We start from the raw sequence: 24291 nt of genomic DNA, 5'->3' as shown, positions 1-24291 counted from the left end.
CATGGGTCAGAGATGGTTAATTTCTTCAAACATACAAGTTGTGCATTTAGGTGATTCAGAATTCTGCTTCTTTGTGGTCTTGCTTTTGGTGTTTTTTGCTTTTGGAGATTTTGCTTCCATTTGTTCTCACTCAGGGTAGCTTGTATCCTTGTATATGTCTGGCCTGATTTTCAATTGTGAAATGTCACTTAGAGATTTATGAACAGAAATGCCTGGAGGCCTGGGCTAAAGTCGTGTTCTGTGCCTATGGACACAAAGACCAGGGACTATAGGGGCCACAGGGGTAGAGTGAATTTACTCCCCAATTCAGTGAGAACCAGTGCGTAGTTAGAAATCCTCGGGGAATTTCTCCCTCCTTAAGAACCACTCTGAAGCAATCTTCCCATACTCTCTCTTGCTGATGCTTGTGATCTTCTGAGGGTCCTGTGTTCCTTACATGGTGGCCTCTGACCTGCTCCAAGGCCACATAGATCCTAAGTGAGCCCTTCCATTTTCCTTGCATAGCTCGGGGTGTTACCCCGCCACTGCATCTGCCAGCCTTAGCCCTTGCTGACACCTTTCTGTTCAGGGTGTTTCACCATTTATGGCATGTGAGAATTGCCTTTAAATTCTTGCCAGGCTAGCTATAAATTTTTTTTTAAATGAACATTTTATATAATAGTTTTGTATTTGGAGGGTTTTGAGTCTGTGCCATTAGTTATCTTAGTAAAATGGAAAGTACTAGAATTCTGTGGGAGATTAGGCTCACCTGATTCAGGTAGATGGAATGCTAAGTTCCCTAAAGCATCTATCATGCAGAATCTCCAAAGACACCTGCAAAGCCTAAAATTAAGCTACAGGACCCTGAGATTTCAGTCCTTCAAACAACCATATCAGAAGGCTCCCATTCTCTCCTGTTATGAGTTTGGTCTCTTCAGTTGCAAATATGTTTAGGGAAAATGCATGTCACTATTAAAAAAAATAGTCCCAGCCTAGCTAAAAAGAATGTCCAGTCCTCTTGGAAACCCCCTTTCTTCCTTATTATCTTTTCCATGACATCAGACACTGCTATACAATTATATGCAGAACATTTGTAAAGCAAAATTTCAAGTCTGCAGTGGAGGTAGGATTATACCAAGTTGATGAAATTGATGCACAACTGTCCATATCTTATGCAAAGCCTTTGAAAAGCAGCTCTGGAGAAGGTGAGGCTGCCAACCAGTGAGGAGTAGGAAATGGAGAGGGACCTTGACGTGAAAAGTTTCAGCAGATCAAGAGGAACACTTGGGAGCATTGGTGAAGGGGCTCAGGGCTCAGACATTTTGCAAAATGGATTCTCTTTTTGGAATTTTTTTTTTTTTTTTTTTTTTGTGGTGCTGGGGATTAAACCCAGGTCCTTGTGCATGCGAGCTAAGCACTCTACCAACTGAGCTATATCCCCAGCCTCGGGATCCTCTTTTTGGTTGTGCTGCCTGGCATGTGGTATGTCCGGCTGTGAGGTCTTCCCCATTAATACTCAATGTGTGGTTTGTTTAATAATAACTTAAAATAATGTTAAATATGAACAAAATGATTTTAAAATTTATTTTTAGTTGACACATAATTATTATCATGTTTATGGGAAAATGAATTTGATTTGACTTCTGGTTCAACATAAAACTCAGTTAAATGGTTTTGGTTGCTGTGAAATACTGATTCTGTTTTAAGTGGATTCACTTGAGCTGGCTTTTCTTCTTGCATCAACTTAATGATCATGAGGCCTCCGTCGCAAGCAATGTAAACATAAGTTGGATGGAGTTCCGTTTCCTTTAAACTAGGGAACTCGGGGAGAGCATGGCCAGGGATCAGGGGAGAGCATTATGCTGGCCTTTTCTTTTTTGTGTAGTCCAATTTTAAATGATCACTTTGGTATACCAGGACGTTTGTGACCCTTTAGGGAAGATTCAGAGTCGGGAATATTCAATACCTATTCAGAGTCTGGTGTTTCTGAGACTATTCTGCAAAAGGGACTGTGAATTGTCCCTGCAATTCTTTTAGTCCTGGGAATGCCACCATGCTCTGTGGGGGGAAATAGATATAACTGGATACTTCAGCAGTTTCTGCTTGTCCTGTGTCTTGTCATTGACAGGTTGTGGTGATGGAGGACGTTTCTTCCTGTTTGCAGGTTGATCAGAAGAACTGCTGCTATTTGAGATTTGAGCTGAGAAGGGATCCTCCAGATTGGGCAGAGACTCAGCCAGTGTCCTGACCCCTTTCCAAGTATGTAACAGAGGGGCAAGCAGCATGTGGATGTGCATCTTCATATCTTAATGACCAGTGTGAGAGGCAGCTTCATGGGGAAACATATTGACACAGGGTCTGGGGAGCCTGCATTTGGATCCCAGCTCCACCCCTTCCTAGGTGTGTGGCTTGGAGAAGTTGCTTAACCTCTCTGTGTTTTGTTACCTCATCTGAAGAAAAAGTGTTATTTTTGTTTTTATCTCATCAATTATTATGAAGGTCCCCATGAGCTACTGCTGGGGACCTTCTTAAGAAATGTCAACTAAGTGTTAAAATAAATTGCATAGAGCACAGGGATCATCATATTGAGGAATGAATGAATTCTGATTTTAGAAATCAAGTTCCACAGAACAGCTGAAAGGGGCATCTGTGTGTGTGCATGCAGGTGTGTGTGTGTGTGTGTGTGTGTGTGTGTGCATGTGTACATGGGCATGCATGCATGTGTGCGTATGTGTGCATGTGTGTGCCTGGGCATATGTGCGTGTACATTTGAAGATGACTCTGAATTAAGGACATTCGGCACCATTAAATTCTCTTCAAATGTCGGAGTCCAATACTGGCACATGGAAAGTGAAGCCAATATTGGCTGGAACTGGAGGATTCTAAATTATTCATGAAGGCTTTGCAATCTTGAATCCTTTAATTCCAGTGCAACTCTAGTACAAAAGGCAAAGCCAATGTTTTCTGGTTATGGAATTTGTAAAATCAGATTCTTCAGCTGTGACAACCTGGAGTGACTGCTTCTTAATAGGAGGTATCAGCTGCCTGTACCTATTGCTTCAATCAATGAGACCGCCGAGGAAAGCCAGGAGAGACCACACTCAGTGAAAAGACGCCCCCACACGTGTTTTTAACCCCTGGACATGCTCTGGAGCTTGTGGGACTGTTGGGTCTTCTACATGAAGACTGAGGCTCTGAGGTAAGCGAATGGTTTTCCAAGTGCAGCACTCCCCTGTTCCTGGAGTGGAAGACGGACATTTGGGGATTTTCTTATTGGCCAAGGGCCATCCTCATGACCCTGACTTTTGTAGCTTTGCACCGCTCCAGCCACTGCCTGCCTGCTGTCCCCTCCCCTCCCCTCCATTCTCTTCCCCACCTCTCCCACTTGCTCACTCATTAATCCCAGAGCAGAGCTCACCCCACTGAGGCAAGGAAGTCCTGTCTCCCATCTGTACTCTTTTCTGTTTTTGTTTCTTGAAATGGGTTCTTGCTGTGTTGCCCAGGCTGGCCTTGAAAGCGCCTGGGCTCAGGGGGCCTCTGCCTCCAGAGCGGGTGGGACTCAGGCCGGCAGCACAGTGCCCCGCCCCATCTGCACTCCAGAGGACCGCTTTCTTTCCCCTTCACTCAGCATTAGAGGGCAAAACCTGTCTGCCTCATGTTTCCAGGTGGAAGGTAACGTCAACAAGCACTGGAGTCCTCTTTACACATTCAAACCCTCACCCTGCCATGCATCCCAGATACTGAATCAATAGCTACCGAAGCATTGGGTCTGGGGACTTTCAGTTCAGTAAGGTAACTTGAGACACCTCAGCCCCAGCCACAGTGCTGCACAGATGCCTTAAGTAGTGGAGGTCACAGTCACAGTGACAGATGACACCCACTGACTTCTGCGTGTATCTTGGTATCATTCAGAACATTTTATGCCTGTGAGTCAACTTAGTCCTTTAGCACATCTAAACAGTGGGGCCATTTTCATGAATTTTTTTCTCTTTTATTTTTTAATTTGTTCTAATTAGTTATGCATGACAGTAGAACTCATTTTGACACATTGTACACAAATGGAGCTTCTCCTTCTTCTGGCTGTACATGGTGCAGATCACTCCAGTAGTGAAATCATACATGTATATAGGGTAATAATGTCCATCTCATTCCACCGTCCTTCCCCTCCTCTCCCCTCCCCTCACTCTCCTCTGCACAATCCAAAGTACCTTCATTCTTCCCTACCGTGCCCCCTCCATTCTGGATCAGTATCTGCTTATCAGAGAAAACATTCAGCCTTTGGTTTTTCTGGGTTTGGCTTATTTCTCTTAGCGTGATATTCTCCAGCTCCATACATTACCTACAAATGCCATCATTTCATTCTTCTTTAAGACTGAGTAATATTCCATTGTACACCACGTTTTCTTTACCCATTCATCTCTTGAAGGGCATCTAGGTTGCTTCCATAGCTTAGCTTTTGTGAATTAAGCTGCTATAAACATTGATGTGGCCGTGTCACAGTAGTATGCTGATTTTAAGTCCTTTGGGTACAATAGATGGAAAACTGAGGTGCTAAGCAGTTGTGTGACTTGCTCAAAGACATGAAGCTAGTACTAGGTGACAGTACCTAAGTTCAGACCCAGGTGGTCTGGTGCCTCATTTCACTGACTCCGATAACAATGATGACTGGCAAGGGACAGCGTTTGAGGTGTTGGTTTGGCAGGGCTACAGTCCCTACAGTCCCAGACGCGAGTCTGGTGTTGCTGTGAAGTGTTTTCAGGTGTAATTAAGTGAGGATTACCCTGGGTGAGCTGGGCAGGACTGAGGCTCCCCAGTGAGAAGGGCTCTTCCTGCCTGTCCCTGGAGCCCATCCTGCCCACCACCTCCTGCCCCGTGGGTCCCCTGGCTTGGCCACCCTGGGCTCCACGGCCCATTTCTTGGAACTACCCTCTTCATGGCTGTTCTCCGGGACTGTGACTGAGTCCCACCATGACGCCAGCTCACCCTCTGAAATTGCCTGGAGCTGTTCCTGGCCCTCTGCCCTGGACCATTCCCCTCTCTCCAGGGATTCCAGCGTCTCCCTCTCCCCTCCCAGTTCCGCTCAGAAGCCACTCCAGACAGAACGGGTGCCGTCTCTGCTGGCACTTACAAGACTTCTTGGCACTATAGGTCAATTCCGTCCCCCTCTTGCTGTGGACGGCAGTGGCCCATCGCTTATATCCATCCTCAGAGCCAAGAGTGACACTGGCTCTGGGTGTTGTGTTTGTGGACACACAGGACAGGCAGCGTGCGGATCGCCTTCCGGCTCTTGCCGTCAGGAACTTGGCTTTTCTTACTAATTGGCAGTAAGTGCTTTTAAACTAGGAGACAACAGAGCTAGAAAACACTGGGATCATGGTGACAACTGGTGACACCCGTCATGATTAACTTAGAGTTGCACCTCGTGGACTGTGTTGTGCTTAGGATGCGGGGAGCCCCAGGTTCACATGTGGAAAGCCGGGTCCCCAAGGCAGCAGAGTGCAGGGGCGGGGCTCTTGGCAGTGAGGCGATCTCCAGGGCGCTGACTTGGGACTCTCCCGCTGAGGGGTGAACATGGGACGATGTCACTGGCAGGTGGGGAGAGCTGTGGGAGGCAAGGCCTCGTTGGAGGAAGCAGGTCACTAGGTGCCCTGCAGGGTGTACCTCGTCCCTGGCCTTTCCTCCCTGTCTCTGCTTCCCCGCTGCTGTGGGCTGAGCAGCTGTCCTCCTCCGTGGGGACCTGCCTCACCTTGGGCCCAGGGCTATGCAGCTGGCCAATGACAGATAGACCAAATAAATGAGCCAAAATAAATCTTTCCTCCTCTAGGTTGTCCATGTCAGGTGTTTTGGTCCCAGGGATGAAAACTGGACACAGACTGCAAGGCTTGACCCTCTTCTTCCCTAGTTCGATTTGTCGCATTTCCCTAAGTTCTGGGAAGAGTGAATGGAAGTGTCCGTGTGTGCTTTGCTGGGGGCCATCACTCATCGGTAACCTCCATTACAGAAACCAGAGATTAGGGCGCCTTTGTAGGAACAGCTGGGCAGGGGAAGCTTTCTGCCCAATGTCCAGGCCTTGAATTGACTGAAACCCCATAGGGTCTTTTAATTCTCTCTCCTGGTTCAGTACTTTTCTCTTTTTGTGAAACAAACAAGCAAACGTGACTTCCTCAAGTTGGTATCTGTTCTCTGAAGTGGCAGGAGGTGGCCGAGGGTGTCCAGGAAGCAGTGAGCTCCTTCCCAGGCAGAAGCAGTGTGGACAGCAGTTTCCTTTGACGGCGTTCCAGTGCGGAGCTGTTCGGCTTCGTATTCTGTACGCTGGGTGGGCGTGCTGGGTGGGACCCCACAGGTCTATGTGTGTGAACGCTGCCTTCTCTCCAGCGGGTGACAATTTGACTGCGGTGGCTTGGCTGCATGTTACATGGTCAAATCAAGCCTCTGCTGCAGGGTGGTACTGACCTGGGTGTCACACATATTCTTTGCTGCAAATGCACACGCGAGCTAGGCCTGTTTGAAGAAAATACAGCCCCAGGCAGCACCCGGTGTCGACTGTGAACTGCACATTCAACACGGGAACAACTCAGGTAGCATTTCCCGGTTAGCAGTCTTTAAGGAAACTGCTTGGATGGGGTTAAACACCAACTAGTTCTGGCTTTGAGGGAGAAATCCTTGTCATTTCTGAGGTCTCATTCATTTTCTTTTTTCCCAAGGATCATATGTGTAATATGCGACTTTTTTTTTTTAACTCATCAGAAAAAGAAATGGTCTTCCTTAATTATGTTCTAATAAGGTTTCCCAGGGAGGAATTCACAAATATGCTCTCTCCATGCCCTTGATCTCCCTTTCACATTTTCTGTCCAAGTTGTATCATACATAAAAATGCCCCAGTCAGTTTGGAGGCTACCAGCATTTAGGGGTTAATAGAGCTGGGGCTCTCTCCAGGCATCAGAACTCCGAGGAAGAGTTTCTTATTTTCCCTTTTGAGGCCTGCAGCATGGGGTGAGGAGGCTGGAGGGAAGCCCACCATGCTCTGCTGTCTTTGCATTAGGTGGGGAAACTGAGGCGTAAGGAGCTGGAAGCTCTCTCTTATTTGATTGTCAGAGGCGAGAGCACGATGACTCCCAGGCAGGGTGGTTATGAACCCACAGCACTTCAGGAAGCCCCTTAGAAAGCTCTGGAGGAAAGGTGCCTGCAAGAGAGACACACCCAACTGTGGCTGAAGCTCAAAATGGAGCGGCCCGAAATGACTGAGGTGCTTTCAATTCACACTCCAGTTCACCTGGTATCTAACTGAATTCCAGGAAGGAGGAATTTAGATGTCCCTCAAGGATTTTGCTCTCCTAGAGGAGAGCCCTGAGGAAGTTGCTCTTAATTAGTGAGTGATAGAGAGAGCAGGGGCCTGGGGTGGCCAGACCTGAAATGAGAGCCCGCTCCGGGATGTGCCTGCTCTGCACTGCCGTGGCTACCTTGGCCTCTGGTGCCTCAGTTTCCCTGTGAGCCTTCCAGGTGCCTGACCACCCTCCCTACTTGACTTGTGCCAGGCATTTGATAAACATCATCATGCTCAGTTGGTTCAAGAGCTAGAAGCCACCTCTGTGAACTGCACGTCTGGTTCCTAAGGGAAGCTGCTCTGTTCTGGGGGACAGTGGCTATTTTCATATTTAGATGTTTCTACTGGGAAAACAGTAAATTGCTCAGAAGGCTTGGAGGATTTCACTGGAAGAAAAATAACAGTTGAACCTCATGTAGTGTTAATCTGTCCCTTAAAATGAAAAGCTATATTCAGTTCTATAAAATGTCAATCAGATCATTTATTTATTCAACCTATTAAGTGCACCATGGAGTGCTCATGGTTTAGCGGGGGAAAGAGACTCACAAATGAATATTCTGATGATGCATGGTTAGCTGGAGCAAGTGACCTCGGAATTTGGTGGTGGCAGAGGGAGCTAGGAGAGGCTTTGGTGGTCAGCCTACCTCTGGCTGAGTGGTGGAGGAGCCCTAGGGATTTGCTGGGAGAGGTGGGGTGCAGGGCCATAGGAGGAGGAATGGTTTTCTTGTGCTCGGGAGCCCTTACTGTTGGTTTTCTGTAAAGGCCTGATGACCAGAGTGTCAGGACTTGCTCCTGAGGTCCAGGAGGTCAATCAGTGCTGGGCCCTGGGATCCAGGGGCTGAGACTGAGCAGAGTTCCCTTATTCTGGCCCAGTGGCACCTCAAGGTAAAGACATGCATGCCCCGGAGGCACCGACAGTGAACCTGCAGGCTCATTCTCCTCTGGGGGGTGCACAGGCCTGGTACACAAGCTGGTGGGGCTGAGGCCACCTTCTCTTGACTCATCGGGCCCTGTGTCTTGGCCCAGGACTGTGCCCATTTGGAGGAAGGGGCCAGGTCCAGGAGGCCTTGGAACCTCAGGAGAGCAGAGCCTGCTGAGCTCTCTCTCAGCACTTTCCAGGCTGAACATCTATTTTCGGTGACCTCATGACTCCAGATGGGCGTGGGATGGAAAGGTCTCATCTGATAAGTCGCTACCGCTGGATTTCCTTCCTGCCGCTGTGTTTGGGGTTTGTGGAATGACTTGGGCCAAGCTGAATGCTTGGGAGACCATTCCATGTAGTCTCCCACTAAGAGGGAAACAAATGTCTTCAATGAAGGGACACTAGTTTTCAAATCACAGGCAGCTTCTTCTCTTTTCTTTTACCTTTATTAAAAGATGTTTTGAAAACAACATCTAAAACCCAAACGTAATATTAGCACTGGCTCCTAAAGCAACAGTGGCGTGGTGCCAATTACAGGTTTTGGTGAGGAGGGATGATATTTCCAAGCAGAATGGAAACAAATTCACCCTAACTTACTGAAGGTGAAACTCCAAAATTCAGCGGACATCCTGATGAAACACACGGATGCTATAGATTGGAGCTTTTGAAAACCGCACATGTGTGTGCTCACATGTATGTGCATGTGTCTGCAGTGACCCCGTGCTCAGTTGCTGGAGGTGGGCTGGGCAAATGCCTTTCACCATGTCCAGCTGAGGTCAGAGGAAGACGATACAACTCTTGTGCTCTTGTGTGCCAGTATGGCACCTCGTGCTCCTGCCAACACCACTGGTGTGTCTCCTGTGAACGACTCTCCCATCCAGTTCTCACAACCATTGTACAAGGCATGGCTATCACTGTCACTCCCATTTCCCTTGAGAGGTGAAGAGTAAAAGGCAGGCTGGGTGCCATCCTGGGCAGCTCATGGCATAAACCCCAGTTTTCTGACCAGCTCTCCAGCCAGACTGACAGCTCCATACCTTTGACCAGTGAACATGCGACTGTTGGGTGAATTGGATTTTACCACATTTGTGCCCAAATGATAAATGTGAATCAGTCATTCTCAGCTAGGGCCATTTTGCCCCCAGGGAATTTGGCAATATCTGGAGACATTTTTGCATTTTGGGCTATTGCAGATAGAGGAGAGGGTGCCACTGGCATCTAGAGGGCACAGGCCAGGGAGACCCCTCCATGCCCTCCAATGCGCGGTGCTGCGTGATGAGAAATTGTCTGGTTGAAACTGGAAATAATGCTGAGTTTGTGAACTCCTGCTTGAGGTCATTGTGTCAGCGTTTTGTGAAACATGGAGGGAAGGCTAGCCCCAACACTCGCATCAGCAAAAGGTTCAAGTTTATCACGTTTTCCAAGAAGGTTTTCAACAATTTCATTGTCAAAACCATTTTATAAGCAGTTGCCGGGTGTTGTTAAAAACCAGGAGTCATCTCTGTCATTCTCCAAGAGTACAGTAGCACGAGGGGCTGGATACCTGCCGTCCTGGAAATACCACATCAACCAGATGTGTGGGATTTTAACTAGGGCGTGTGCCTTATGAACTTGGTGCAAATTTTTCTCCATATGTAGCTCAAAAACTGAAGAAAAGCACACAAGTATACATCTGTCACATCTGCTTCCTGATAAATATGTTTATAAACGTGGGCCAACTGGATTAAACTAGCTACATGCCTATAGAGTCACAGTCAAATTGTCACTTAAGTCTTCATGTACTATGTTCACTTGGAGTTATACAAATAAATGTTACCGTTGTATGTTTATTGGTATCTGACTAGAATCAAATACAGTAAATGCAGGGGAGTTTATTTTTTATTTTTGACACTTTCACTGAGAAGCTTAAGTACTGGTATTTGGTGTCATATTCACAATCTTTCAATGTGCTCTCAAGTAACATTTTACATCACTGTAAACATCCTTGCAAATAACACCTTCTAACTCTCTGTTCTTGTGACAATAAACCAGGCTGTCTATTTCTTAATGTGAAAATCCAGCCACAGATCCCCACATTGCTGTATTTGCCAACCTTTAAGTTGAACAGGTTATTATATTTGCTGTCACTGTACGTGTTGGAATGGCTCTGTGGACAGTGCTGTGTGGTCCTATTGGTCTTTGAGTCCACTGGCTTTCTTAGTTCTGGGGTCCTGTGTAGACTTTGCAGGACTTGAGCACACAGAAGAGTGATTCAAGGCATGTTGGCCAACTAATTCTGCTGTTAAGTGGATTAACTTCAGGCTTAATCATGTCAAGTGCAGGAATCGTGCATCAAAAGCTGAATAGGTAATATGTGTAGAAATAAATGTGGTATTAAAATAATAACTTCAGATTTTGTCAAAAATGGTTAATGTTTGAGTAGATCTTAAAGGGGAGATTTGGGCTGTAGCGTCTCTAGGATAAATGTCAGATACCAAAAGGAGTGGAGACAAATATTTATATGCAGAATTTACAGAAGGAAGATTTGCAAGTGGATTCGATGAGTCTTGAACTTCAAAACCAGACAGAAGATCTAGAAGGGGATAAAGGAAGGATCCATGGACATTTGTGCTAAGATGCATTTGGACAGTGTTGTTGCTGTGCTGTGAACCCCCATGCCCTCTTAAGGGAGGAGGGTCTGGGGGAGCCACAGCCTTCATGTCTCACCTAGTGAGGGGATTTCCGTCAGTCTCAGGGGCCTTGAAATGAGTGCCTTCCAATGGGGCGGGGGATGCTGAGGGCCTGAGGAACAGCAAGGGATGCCTGGGAGTGTCCTGGGCTCCCAGATGGACCAATGTGTTCTGACCTAAAGATGGGCCTCATGAGAGTTGGTGGGGGACCATCCTGGGTCCCGTCCAGTGGAGCCACCCATAAGGATGGAGGGATGCTAGCTGCAGGGAGCTGTCAGGGAGGGAACTGTTTCTAGGCCCTGGAGGGGATCTGAAGACACTGCCCAGAGTCAAGCTGCACCTCCTGGCTCAGGAGACTGCAGGGTTCCTGGGTGTGGGGATCTGACATGGCCCCCAGGAACACATACAACCACTCAGCGGAGGTAAAGACTGCTGTCCCCAGACTCCCCCAGGCCTGAAATAATAATCAATCACTGAGTGTGGAAGTGGGAGGAGGGAGGGAAAGTGGAAGGTAATCATGCCTTCACTAAGAGGTGGGAGAAGAGACTTTATCCTTGGAAATGAAGATTGATTATTGTCCTCAAACAGACATTAAAATTTGTGATACAAATTAATGTTTGGGACTTAAAGTGGCCATAAGGTTTATTACCTAATAGTGAGCCACATAGGTAATATTCAGTCCCATAGAATGAGTTCTCAAGAGGCAGTGGAAGAGCAAATAAAGACATTTGAGTTATACCCCTGCTTCTGCATTTCACGTGTTGGTAAAATTCTTTGATCAACATACTTCAAAGTATTGCACTTAATGCCATCTCTGAAGAATGTGCATTTAATTTTGGTTTTAAATGCAATGTGACACATATTTGTGTGTTTTGTAGCTAGTATGACTTGCTCTACCAATTTGGAGTGACAAATGGGTCACTTTTTAATGAATTGTTAATTGTTCTACTTGCCTAGAAAGCAGGAATCCCATCATCTCCCTCCTGAGGCCTTTCTTTACCTCACCTCTGTGAAAAGTCCCAAGAAATTCAGAGTCATCTACTGTTCAGAAGCCAGCTTTTAGGTGGCACTCTGAAGGGTCTGATTGGCTACCCAGGCTCAGGGCTGTGCTAATTGCATTCATGTAGCTGTGGAAGCCGCTTGGGTCCTAGCCAAGCCAAAGGACACAGGGGCACTGCCATAGGGACGCTCTTATTGCTCCAGACTCCGTGGACCCCTGTGCCTCACTCGTAGGTTAACATTATGACTGAGGCTCTGAGTCCAGTACACAACGGCAGCTATGCTTATCAAACCACTGTCAACACCGTCTCAGGGTGGTAGGGGCTTGGACTTCCAGATTATTCCTAGACCCTGAAACTGTTGACCCTCATGTTGAGCTAGGGCACCAGGGCCCTTCCATCTTTCCCCCTGTTTTGGCATCTCTTGCTGTCAGTGGAAACCTGGTTAAGGGTCACTCAGACCACCAGGGAGCTTAGGCTACTGCACCCTTGCAAAAGGGAAGGAGCCAGGGCCTATCTCCTTTTCTTCCAGGGGAAACCAGGTCCTTAGACAAGCTCTGCACAGTGTGGACTAGTTGGATGATGATAAGCCCTCCAGTACAATGGCCATAGGTTTATATAACCCAACAATTTCCATATTTTGTGAAAGTAAGCTTCAAGATGATCTGTTGTCTCTGTAACTTTCAAGTGATGATATAGAAGGTAGGTATTATACATTTATCAGATTACATAGATGTCTGTATGTCTAACATAAATTGGTGTGTGGAAATTTGAATTTGAGAAGAAATGTATCAGTAAGTTGATCTTTTTAAAATTATAAAATGTGTATTCCAGTTGCAAAAGGCTTTCCCCTTCTTATACATGACAAATTTTAGGGTGAACCTTCAGCTCCTCCACCCAGGTTAGCCATGCCTCATGCACCACACACAGAAGCAAGAGATGCCAAAATGCATACCCCACGGGCAACAGGGTGAACACTGAACTCTCCAGGGCAGCCAGTCTGCACCCAGGGCCCAGCAATGGGTCTGCCATTGGTATGAATGGTAGGCTGCTCAAAGCCCCTCTCTCTTTCACTTTTCTTTGGTGGGGCCGAGGATAGGGGATCCACATGCATTGGCAAGTGCCCTACCATGGACATACTCCAGCCCTTCAAACATTCAAGAAGCATCACATCCTGCAAAGAGGAGGCTAGGATGATGACTGAAAAGAAGACATGTGTTAGCTTCCTAAGGTTGCCATAATGAAAGACCACAAGCTAGGTGACTCGGCCAACAGGAACTTCTGTCACAGTTATGGAGGCGGGAAGACCATAGACAGGGCGTCAGCAGGGCTGTCCTCTCTCTGAAGGCTCCTGGGAAGAGTCCTTCCAATGCTTATCTAGTTTCTGGTGCTGGCCATCCATCCTTGGAGCTCCTTGGTTTGTAGACTCATCACTCCCAACTCTGCCTCCATTGTCACATGGCTGTCTTCTTCCTGAGTGTTTCTCTGGGTCTCTTCTTTCTTAGAAGGAGATCAGTAATGTTTGATGAGGGCTCACTCCAACAATCTCACTCTAACTTGAGGACATCTGCAAAGACCCTGTATCCAAATTAAGTCACATTGACAGGGTCTTTGTGGACATGAGTGTTCAGACGGTGGCATTCAACCCAGTAGAGGCCATCTTCAGAGATGGTGAGAGAGGGAGAGAGAGAGAGAGAGAGAGAGAGAGAGAGAGAGAGAGAGAGAGAGAGAGAGACTGGGGGGGAGAGAGAGAGCGAGAGAGAAGGAGAGAGAGAGAGCGAGCAGTCTTGGTGACTGGCATGAGTGAATGCAGGCAGCCTTGGGTAGAGAGGGAATCAGAGATGGAGCATGTGGCTCTTTGAAGCAGCTGGTCAGTGGACAAAAGAGCAGTGACAACCTGAAGGGGAGGCAGGTAAAGGCTTTTCCTCTGGGAAGGAGTCACTGAGGCAAGTTTATAGGCAGGGGAAAGGATTGAGTCAACAGGGAGGAAGCAAGGTTTGAGTGTGGAGAGGGACCATGGATGGATCCAGTTCTGGTAGAAGAAAGATGAAATGGGATCTGGCAAACTCTGCAATTAGAAGAAAATATAGGCCCAACACTTCACATATTGCACAGATACCCACTTCCTTAACAAGACTCTTAAAGTGCAAGAATTAAAACCAAGAATCAATAAATTAGATGGCCTAAAATTAAAAGCTTCTGCACAGCAGGAAATAAGAGCACCAACAGAGAATCTACAAAATGGGAGAAGATCTTTGCCACCTGCTTGTCATACAGGGAATTAATATCTAGAATATATAAAGAACTCAAGTTAACACCAACCAACCAACAAAACAAAACAAAACAAAACAGACTAACAAAAGTGAACAAATAGGCAAAAAAAAAAGTAAAGAGACATTTCTCAAAAGAAGAAATACAAATGACCAACAAATATATGAAAATATGTTCAACATCACTAGCAATCAAAACTATGCTGAGATTTCATCTCACTCCAGGAAGAATGGCAATTATCAGGAATACAAATAATAATAAATGCTCGTGAGGACGTGAGGAAAAAGATATACATTGTTGGTGGGACTGAAAATCAGTACAACCACTCTGGAAAGCAGTATGGGGAATCCTAAAAAAAAACCTAGGAGTGTAGAAATGGAACCACCATGTGACCTGGCTATCCCACTCCAAAAGGTCTAAAGTCAGCATGCTACAGTGAGACAGCGACATCAATGATCATGGCAGCATACTTCATGACAGCCAATCCAGATGCCTGTCAACAGTTTAATGATTAAGTAAGATGTGGTTTTAGATACACCCAGTGGAGTTTCACTCAGCCATAGTAAAGAATGAGAAAGAATGAACTGATGTCATCTTCAGGTGAGAGGATGGAACCGGAGAACACTGCGCTAAGTGAAATAAGCCAAACCCAGAAAGTCAAGGATCAAATGTTTTCTCTCATATGTGGAAATCAGAGCAAAATAAGAAAAAAAAAAGCGGGGGGAAATCCCATGAAAATAAAAGAGAGATCCACAGAGTACAGAAGAGGAGTGAGGGGGAGGGAGGAGGGATGGGAAGGGGGAGGAGGGGTGGAACAAATCAACCAAACTATCCTGTGTGCATACATGAAGATGCTACAGTGACTCTCACCTGTATGTGTATCTAGAAACCCCCAATTAAAAATATAAATAAATAGAAGGAAGGGGAACAGGGGAGGTAGGAGAGGAGAGACAAGGGAAGTACTGGGGACTGAATTGGAGCAAATTACGTTCCATGCTTGTGTGATTATGTCAAGATAAACCCCAATTTTATGCATAACTGTAATGCACTAATAAGAAAAGAAAGAAGAAATGGGATCTGGCTCAAGGACGGAGGTGTGAATCTGAAAGGGGAGAATCAGCAGCTCTGGGGGTAGATGTAGCCGTCGGTGAGGTGCCAACAGGAGGCCGGGCGTGGCCAGGCAGGAGCACCTCTGTGCTCTGTCCTCTGTGAGTTCAGTACTGTCCTGTTGTTCTTTTATTTTTAAAGGTAACCATGAAAACACATTTCTGCCATCTTACTCCTGAAGACACTGCAGCTGTTTCAGAAGCCATGATTAGGCCGGTGGGTGCCATTTCCAGTACTGGCGTCAGCTCTGCTAACAATAGGCACCCCCCACAGAGAAGAACTAGGGGGAAGGGGGAGGACAAGGCCCAGCCCCAGAGCACCAGGAACAACTCGACTGATGTCAAGCCCAGAGCTTTATTTATTTTGGGGCGGGGTGGGGGCTCAGAGCCCTGCTCAGAGGAAGTCAAGGAGAGAACATGAGTCACTGTTGGCATGCACCCCACCGTTCTGGACTTGAGCTGAGTGGGATGACGTTTCACACGGAGCACAATTTCTGTTGATCTTTATTTCAGGATGACAGTGATGGAGGATTTTGAGGGAGTCAGTTTTCTTACCGCCTCTGAATTCTGAGCTCCTGGAGAAAAAAAACAGTGAATTCAGTTAGAAGTAATTCTCTCTTTGCTGGAAAATCAGGGAGAATGGAGCTTATTCATGAAGCCAAAACGAGCTTCCTACTTCCCTTTCTCCTACATGGAACTTTCCGACTGAGTTATGGGCCCAGCAGGTGGACAGGGCCTGAGAGGACAGGCAGCTCAAAGGGCAGTTTCTTTTAGCTCTTTGACCCAACTATCAGAGAAATGAGGATGGACCAGTGACAGTTGCCAGACCCCCACTGTCCCACGGTATCCTTGCATTTTCTGTTCCTCTTTAGGAGGTGGCCACATCCTGAGAGGGTAGAAGTATTGGTGCAAGTTCTAATGCTGTGGGTTGGCAGGGAGGTAGGGGGAGGAGTAATTCCTGTTGCAAACACCTTATTATAAATATACATTGTAAGACGCATTTCTATCCCTCTGCACAGCTTACTCTTCTGAGTAATATCCATAATGTCATTGTCCTGAGAGAAGACAGAAGTGAAAAATTCTGGGACTCAGAATCAGATAGCTCGTGTCAGGTCCTGAGCTTGCTCTAGGTGTGGCACTAAGATCTAAGTTACTCAAACCGCTCCAAGCCCCAGATTCATAATCTCTAAAGTGAAGAAAGTAGTTTGTTTAGGAAATGTATGTAATTAATACTTTATAAATTAGTCAGGACATGCAAAGTCATGCTGCAACAACAACTCCAAATCTCAGTGGACAACAAATGTTCCTTTCTCTCTCACATAGTCTACTTCAGGTGTGGGTAACTTTCCAGGGATGGCTGTCTTCTGGGAGGTGGCTCAGGGAAAAGGGCTGCTTATCTTGAGACACTTCATTGCTCCACTTGCTTCTGATTGTTGTGGCAGGGTTACAGGAGACATTCACCAGCTGACCCAGGTCCCTGCTCACTGCAGGAATGGACTGGGAAACTTGGTGTCTTCTGGAGTTGGCATAACCCTGGGTGGATGCATGCCAGGCTCTCCACTGCACATGCTCATCCTTCTCCTGGTGCCCTTCTGCATTTAGCAAATGACAATGACACTGGCTCTGTAGTCTGACCAGATCAGGAACTGAGGGCCCAGGGCTCAGTATTCTTGGTCAGGGACATGCTGTGGGCCCGACCTCCTGCATGAGATCTCTGTCTGTGAAGGGAGCACTGGTCCAGGGATTCAGGACACAAAGTAAAAGCATCTCCTTGTGTTTCCTGTTTGGGGCTCTCCTTGCCTGCCCAGGTTTCTGTCTGGGAAATATCTATGATTTCTATAGCCAAAAATAAGGTGGTCTTAGGACTCTGACTTAGCACAAGAATAGATATTTCTCTCTTTATGAGGATAGGCTGACCTTGGAGAGCCTCCCTCTTCCCTGGAGAACTCATGACCTGCAGCCCATCTCCTCGCTCTGTGGTGACCACAGCGCAGTTCTCCCCTCTCCCTTTTGGCCTGTGCTGATTTCTTTTTCGACCTGGGCTTCCTTCACTAGTTCCTCCCCAGCCTTAGGTCGCAGTTTCACATCCTGCCTCATCCCAAGTTTCGCTGGCTCATTCCAGCACTCGACCATACCTCCCTCTTCTGCAGTCTCCCGAAGCAGTTAGGATCCGCACCATGGAATCGGGAAGTGCATGACATCCTGTCTTGTTTTGTTCTCTCATTGCTCACTGGGTCACTCTCATCTTTGTGGGTTGCAAAATGTTTTGAGAGCAAGGCCCGTCTTCCCCAATGCATTCAGCTGACGTTTGGGGTGTCCACAGCTGGGATCTCATCCCAACCTTGTGCAACACACAATCGGGTAGAGGACAAGCCTGTGAGTCAATCACTGGCTGAGTCTGAGCAGTTGTGATCCAACTGCCTTGGGAACTGAAGAGGAAGGAGACCGACATGGGGCTGGGTGTTAAGTCCACAGCTCCTCGAGGGAAAAAGGCATTGCAACAGCAGCTCAGGGATCCAAAGGAGTAGTGCTGGTTTTCAGAGGCCAGGATGAATGTTGAGTGAGGAAAGGGGTTATTCCTGAAAGAAGGAATAGCATGTGTAAAGATTCAGGGGATAGTTATTTAGGGTATGGTGAGTAGTATGTATTTTAAATACATTTTTTTTGAACCCAGGAACGCTTAACCACTGAGCCACATTCCCAGCCCTTAAAGAAAAAAAAATTTTTTTTTGAGACATCTGGTAGAAGTCAGGCTGGATATGATCAGAGTTGCACTTTGGGAAGATTAACCTGGCATGAAGTTTAGAATATTCTGGAGCTAGAGATACTAGTTAGTAAGCAATTGCGACAGCCCGGGTAAGAGATAGACAGGCTTCAATGAGGTGAAGTGAAAAGGGACAAATGGTCGTCATTTACAAAAGGGACTTAAGAGAATGGTAAGTGCCGTGTGCGGTAGATACATGAGAGGAAGTTCCTGGCAGGAGGTGAGGTAAACAGTGTCTATTGCAGCAGAAAGTGTCACAAACGCTTGGATCTGCTTGTTAGGTGGTTAGTAGCAGGCTGTAGTTGGTGGAACCTTTTGCAGTTATGAGCATAAAGTGATAGAAGCTTCCCCTTGACTTTTGTAGTGCTTATCTCATTTTCTGTGAAAAATTTTTCCATAGCTGTTCTTATATTTGATGCATAGATGACCTTCAAAATGTTAATCATTCTATTGTATTTCACAAATTTATGGGTCAGGGATTTGGGCAAGCACAGGCATTGCAATTCTTCTGCTTTGCAGAGGGCTGGCTGGGATGGCATGCTGGTCACAAGGGCAAGTGGGCGGGGTCCACCGTGTGGGAGATGCTCAAGGACTAAGCCTGGGCTTGCTTGGGCCCCTCTTCTTCTCACACACGTTCCTGAATCACATAGGCCTCTCTTTATCTTGAGCTCTGGGTAAGGCTGCTGTGCAGCTGCGGTGACCTTGACTTCTTGGAAGCCATCTTTGAATGGGATGGTCTTTGAGGCATGCCTTGGACAACCTTAGCAGGACTTTCATCTCTCTGAAGTGATCTGTGAGACATTACCTTAGATCTTCTGAGGCTTAACAAAGAATCTTGCAATAACATCCTGGAATTGATCTTTGCCCTGAATCCATTTTTTTCCTTCCCTTGGAGAAGTGTTGCTGGGAGAGAATAACGAGAAGAAAGAGTTTTATTTTCAAACCTAGCAAGTCCTGGTTCGTCTACACTCTGCTTAAAACATGAACAGTTCCTTTTGTAGTTCATCTTTTTCTTCTTGAATTTTATCACTGGCAATCAGAAGAATCTTGAATTTTATCACTGGCAATCAGAAGAAGGGTTCTACATGCTACTTGGGAAACTTTGCAGTCAAACCCATGAATTCACAGATATGTCCTCTAGTTTCCCTGTTTCTGTAAGAAATAGTTTTCTTGAACTCTTTGCCCCCATCTATTCTCCAGTGTCCAATAACGACTTCTCACTGACCTCCCCTCCACATACCGGGACACTTTGAGATCTTTCAGATCTCTTTCCACCTCCACCCCATGTCCCCAACACAATGCCACATGTTGTCATTTTTGTCATATCAGTACCCACCCCACTTCCAGCTGATAAGTTGTTTTTTTCTGATAACCAACTGCAGCATGACAAGCTACCCCAAGACTCAGTGCCTGAAAACCTGTACAATCCTACCACATTCCATAAAGTGGGAAGAGAGGAATTTGAGCGGCTGGATGATGCTTGTATTCATGTTGCACTGACTGGGGTCACCTGGCAGGTGGAGTGAATGTGTGTGTCCCCTCAGGATTTACAATGAAGTCCCCATCTCCAGTGTGATGGCAATAGGAGGTGGGACCTTTGGGAGGTAATGGGATTCTAAGTATCATTACGGTCCTATGACCCAAGAGCTTGTCTTGCTCAAGAAGGTGGCCATCTGCAAACCAGGAAGTGAATCTGCATGGGATACAGATCTGTGTGACTTGACCTTGGCCTCCCCAGCCTCCAGAACTGTGAGAAGTAAATGTTCGGGTTTAAGCCATCCAGCCTATGGCAGCCTAAGCTGACAAGACACTTGGCATTATTTGTCTAGCAGCTAGGCTGGCTGGGGAGTTAGCCAAGGCGTCAGTCAGTCACCCGGCCCTCTGCTCAATCATAGACTACCTCAGAGCCCTTGGGATATTGGGAGGAGAGTCAAAGACCATGTGGCCACCATGATAACTAAATAGACCAATCATAAACATTACCAGAAAATATATTCTGTCAATGTTAGCACGTGGCAGGCTTTTTGTAACTATCTTGCAACTGGCTGAGTGAAGAAAACTAATTATCCAGGAGCATTGCAGAGTTCAGAGGGCGCTTCCTAGTGTAGAGTCTTGGCTTTTCATAGACTTGCTCTGTAAGTCTCTCAACCTCACTGAACCTCAGTTCTTTTGTTTGTAAAATGTAACCAGTATTTGAGTATGTATCACATAAAAAAAAATCATTTCAAATATGTTAAAGCTCTTGTAAACTCTAACTTGTCCAATATTCAATACGTCTATAGTGATTAAGTGGAGCGCTTTGGGGTCAGACACCCCGAGTTTGACCTCAGCTCCATCACTGACTTGCACGTGTGGCCGGGGTCGGCTTCCTTGATCCCCGGGGAACCTATTTCCATTGACTGCAGAGGGAGGGCGGCCATCCCCACTTCGTGAGGTATAGGAGACAGGGTAGACTTGCGGATGCGTTTGTCCTCGCAGTGCTTACTGGGAAGGAAGGACGGGATTTGGCAACCCCGCCCCTTCAGGTCTGAGTGGGCCAATCAGCGGCTCACTAAGTGAGGGCATCGTCGGCCGGTCCACACCCACCAACGTGGCCTGAGCTGCCCGCGAGTCAGGCAAAGGACAACCGCTTAAAAATTCTGGCCCAAATCCATTCTGTGTGCCGCCATGTATCATTGAACCTGCTGAGAAATACTCACACTTCAAAATTAAGTGTCCTCCCTGTCACTCGCTGCCTAAGGGGACAGGCCTCAGTCCTTGGTAAGTACCAGATGTAGCAGGCACCTGGGCAGCCCCGTCTGCCCACGTTAATCCACGGGTACGCCTTTGGTGATCAATCGGTGCTTAATTAGCTTGTGGAAACTCGCCTGTTAAACCTCAATTAAATTTGTAGCAAGTCTACGTGAGATGCTTTACCGACATCAGGGCCGCAGCTCCCTCGCCACGTGCTCTCTTGCTAAGTGGAGTTCTAGTCTTGGACCTGGGCATGAAGGAGCAGCCGGGGAGGACTTGCCGGGGAAAGTCTGCGGAGGCGGCCGAGGGTGACCCTCCGCCGCGGGGTCCCTTCTCCCAGTCATCCTTCGCTGTGTGAAATTTTTAAAGCACTCAGCCGTGCAGCAGGTTCTCGGAGCCTGGTCCCCAAGCCAGCAGCGCCTGCGGCCCCTGTTTAAATGCAGGTTCCCGGGCAAAGCCCCCCAGACCCTCTGAATCAGAGGCTCTGTGGGTGGGACCTGCAATCGGGGTATTTAGAGTCCTCCCCGTGACTCTGATATCTGCTGATTCAGAACTACTAAGCTAGGTCCCATGTCAGAATAGGCAGTCCCATGAACAACCCATCCCTAAAACCGTAAGCTCCCGTTGGGGGCTAGGGTGTGGCCCAGTGGTAGAGTTTCCCTGGCAGGTGTGAGGTGGCACTGGGTTCCATCCCCAGCACCACACACACACACACACTCACTCATCACCTGGAAGGATGCCTTACGCCCCAAGGAGATCTGCATCTCGGGGTTTTTTTCCTTCTCTTGTATCTTAATTGTATTTAAAGTATCAATCAAAAATACTTGGTTTCCATAGTGATGGGTAATTGGGATATGAATCTTAGATGTGAATATAAGTGCAGAAATCCTTGAGGGAGTTTCATGTTTGCCTCACAAGAATGCTGTCGCCTCTGCTGGGTTGCATGTCCCCTGCCTATAAATTGGTTTAGCCACATCTTTTACTCTAGTTGTTCTTCTCTCTTATGACTCTAGAATTCAGATACATTAGAAGCTATCCATGTGATAAATTTAAGTGGAGGCCTTAATATGACTCCCAACAAGTAGAGAGAAAGTAAAAGCAGCCGTTTGAGATGGGGGTGGTGATATTTAGGCTGGGTCCCGGGGTGGGGGAGGGAGTAAAGCCCAGGAAGAGAAGGTGCTTTTCTGTGCTGTTCACAGAGCGCAGCACTCCTGCCACAGGGGGATCCTGGGGCAAATTGGTCTTCATAAATGAGCTTAGGCCAGCACACCTGTCCTGGGAGACAGACTGCCACGGAGAAGCTCCCGTGGGCGGAGGTTCCTGGGAGGAATCTGCAGAAGTTTTTCTCTGGCAAATAGGACAGAGAAGGCAGGAACACAAACTGTATCTCCCGCCAGGTCCCTGTGAACCCACACGTCAAGAAGGGCCAGACAGGAAGAAACCAAGCCCTGACACTGCCGGGGACCAGAGGTAGCCTGGGACTGAGTGGCAAATTGCTGGGAGCCATTAGCCAAGTAGGTATGACAATTTCCTTGCCAGCGTACCCCATGTTGCAGTGACATTGAATGTAGGTGACCTTGTTCAAGGACCAAGGCGGATTAGGGCGTTCCCGGTTTAGGTTCCAGGTTTAAGGTTTAAGATTATTCCTGCTGGGAATAGGGGGTATCCTGCAAGTAGGTATGACAATTTCCTTGCCAGCGCACCCCATGTTAATTGTGGTAGTGCTGACATATCTTTGCTGATGGTGTCACCAGTGATGCAATTTTTCCCAAGGAGCCGTCAATTGGCTTGGTGTCGTGGCATTTCTGTATCCTCCTCCCTTCTGCTAGTGATGGTCTAAAATTTGGGGGCCAATGGCTTATGCTGGACCGGTAGTCAGTGACGGGTATGATCCAATTGCTGTGGTATCAACCTAAGACAGGAGGCTGACTCCTAAAGGTCAGTTTTCCGATGACGGGTAAGAACCATATGTTGAATTGGACAACCTACCAGGCACGGTCCATAAGCCACATTAACCTCACTCCCCCACTGGCACCAAGGCCAAATTTGGGGGCCAACAGAGGTGAGGCAAAGAACCTCACCCCCCCACTGGTGCATAGACCTATCCACAAGTATGGCTGTATGCTGGACCGGTAGTCAGTGACGGGTATGATTCAATTGCAGTGGTATCAACCTAAGACAGGAGGCTGACGCCTAAAGGTCAGTTTTCCGATGACGGGTAAGAACCATATGTTGAATTGGACAACCTACCAGGCACGGTCCTTAAGCCACATTGCTTGTTGTTTAATTAATCAGAAGGGGGGAGATGCTGGGAGCCATTAGCCAAGTAGGTATGACAATTTCCTTGCCAGCGTACCCCATGTTGCAGTGACATTGAATGTAGGTGACCTTGTTCAAGGACCAAGGCGGATTAGGGCGTTCCCGGTTTAGGTTCCAGGTTTAAGGTTTAAGATTATTCCTGCTGGGAATAGGGCGTATCCTGCTGCCTGAGTTCCCCTTGAGTTCTCACGGGATTCAGACAGTATATTTTGGAGACAGAAACCCAGTGGAGGTGGATTTGGGCAGAGAACGTGGATTTGGGCAGAGAACGTGGATTTCCCCAGAACGTGATTGTAGAAGGCTGGTGTGAGTTCGGGAATAAAGAGTTGCTGTTTGAATCTACAAGCTGTGTGGTGACTTGTGATTGTGTGCCCAGCCAGACTGCGGCAGCAAATGACACGCATCGTTTGTCAAACACACGGGATTTCCAACCACTGGGCTGTGACTTGGACTACTGAGACTCACTTGCTTTCAGATTCTTGTTTGGAGGCATTTGCCCAGGGCAAGCCTTCCCCTAGCTCTTTCTTCTTTTCCCTCTGAGAGGTGAATACTTTTCAGAAAGGAGAGCGCCTTGGGTGAATGGTGAAATCACGGCTGGGGACTCTGACATGCTACCTTTATAGTATCAGGGGATTAAATTGTGGTTTAAAACACCTGTTTCCTTCAACAGTGTCACTGCAGATGGCCGGCCACCCCAGGGAGTCGATGTTCCGGGGTCGGAGTGTTTGGTCCCATCCACAGAGCTATGACCTTTCCCAAATGCTGCATGGTGAACGTGCATGGACGTGAGCTGCTATGCGGGAAGAATGGAAACCTGGCATCCAGGTTGTCTGAGTGATTGAACCCGGACCACAGGGCACTTTACCACAGAAATGGGAAGATCTGTTCCTTACACCACAACCAGTGGAGAATGTCCTGTGTCAAAACAAGTTCCCCAGCCAACCACACTTGACCACTAGCAGGTTCTAGAATAGGCTATGGCAAGTGTGTGTAGCCAGAACACTTGAGAAGCAAGGGAGAGAAGATGGATCTTGGGCCTTGCTGAGCTGATGTCGGTTCTACTTAAGTTTGGGGGTCTAGTCTGTGTGGTTGGAAGGGCTTTTCAGGAAGGTCAGTTTTCTCCACGTGATGACAGCTGCCAGGGCTGTGGGAGCCTCCCCTCTGACACAGCCAGCTGGGGTTGTGGGTGTGGTGGGCCTTGCTTTC

This window comes from Marmota monax, unplaced genomic scaffold (genome assembly GCF_021218885.2).
Source record: "Marmota monax isolate L192 unplaced genomic scaffold, Marmota_monax_Labrador192_F-V1.1 WCK01_AAM20220418_F8-fsc00083, whole genome shotgun sequence".
Lineage (NCBI taxonomy): Eukaryota > Metazoa > Chordata > Mammalia > Rodentia > Sciuridae > Marmota > Marmota monax.
The sequence above is the reverse complement of the archived record's forward strand: the minus strand, read 5'-3'. Positions refer to the sequence as shown.